Genomic DNA, 823 nt, shown 5'->3' on the forward strand with positions numbered 1-823 from the left:
CTACACACACGATTGCACATTCCTTTGGCCGCTCCCGCTCAACTACGGAGACGAGTTTTACCACGGTTCAACTGCACCAGTGCCTATTTACCATGGTTTCGACCCCTTTCAGAACACGCTTGCCGCCGCTAGACGCGTGAATAATGAGCAGCGAGCTAAAACTTACCGTAAACGTGCAAAATAATAAAACGTGCTAAACATACGTCGCGCTCGTGCGTTTTGTTTTGCACGCGGTGCAAAAAAATTAAAAAGGGAATGCAACACGAGGACTTCCCAGGAGGTCACCCATCCTAGTACTACTCTCGCCCAAGCACGCTTACCTTCGGAGTTCTGATGGGATCCGGTGCTTTAGTGCTCGTATGATCGCATCCGACATGTTACCCCCGTCTTCGTCCCTTATGCTTGCCCCTCCCAGCTCCACTACACACACGATTGCACATTCCTTTGGCCGCTCCCACTCAACTACGGAGACGAGTTTTACCACGGTTCAACTGCACCAGTGCCTATTTACCATGGTTTCGACCCCTTTCAGAACACGCTTGCCGCCGCTAGACGCGTGAATAATGAGCAGCGAGCTAAAACTTACCGTAAACGTGCAAAATAATAAAACGTGCTAAACATACGTCGCGCTCGTGCGTTTTGTTTTGCACGCGGTGCAAAAAAATTAAAAAGGGAATGCAACACGAGGACTTCCCAGGAGGTCACCCATCCTAGTACTACTCTCGCCCAAGCACGCTTAACTTCGGAGTTCTGATGGGATCCGGTGCTTTAGTGCTGGTATGATCGCATCCGACATGTTACCCCCGTCTTCGTCCCTTATGCT

At 50.3% G+C, this 823-nt stretch overlaps 2 non-coding genes across 2 annotated transcripts; both read right to left on the reverse strand.

Annotated features, from left to right (window-relative positions):
* Positions 1 to 252: 252 nt before the first annotated feature.
* On the reverse strand, positions 253 to 371 carry LOC123179477 (5S ribosomal RNA). The gene has a single exon (XR_006490396.1). It is a non-coding gene; the product is annotated as a 5S ribosomal RNA (ribosomal RNA).
* A 301-nt stretch (positions 372 to 672) lies between these two features.
* LOC123179476 (5S ribosomal RNA) lies at positions 673 to 791 on the reverse strand. The gene has a single exon (XR_006490395.1). It is a non-coding gene; the product is annotated as a 5S ribosomal RNA (ribosomal RNA).
* Between the last annotated feature and the right edge of the window lie 32 nt (positions 792 to 823).

This window comes from Triticum aestivum, unplaced genomic scaffold (assembly GCF_018294505.1).
Source record: "Triticum aestivum cultivar Chinese Spring unplaced genomic scaffold, IWGSC CS RefSeq v2.1 scaffold160464, whole genome shotgun sequence".
Taxonomy (NCBI): domain Eukaryota; kingdom Viridiplantae; phylum Streptophyta; class Magnoliopsida; order Poales; family Poaceae; genus Triticum; species Triticum aestivum.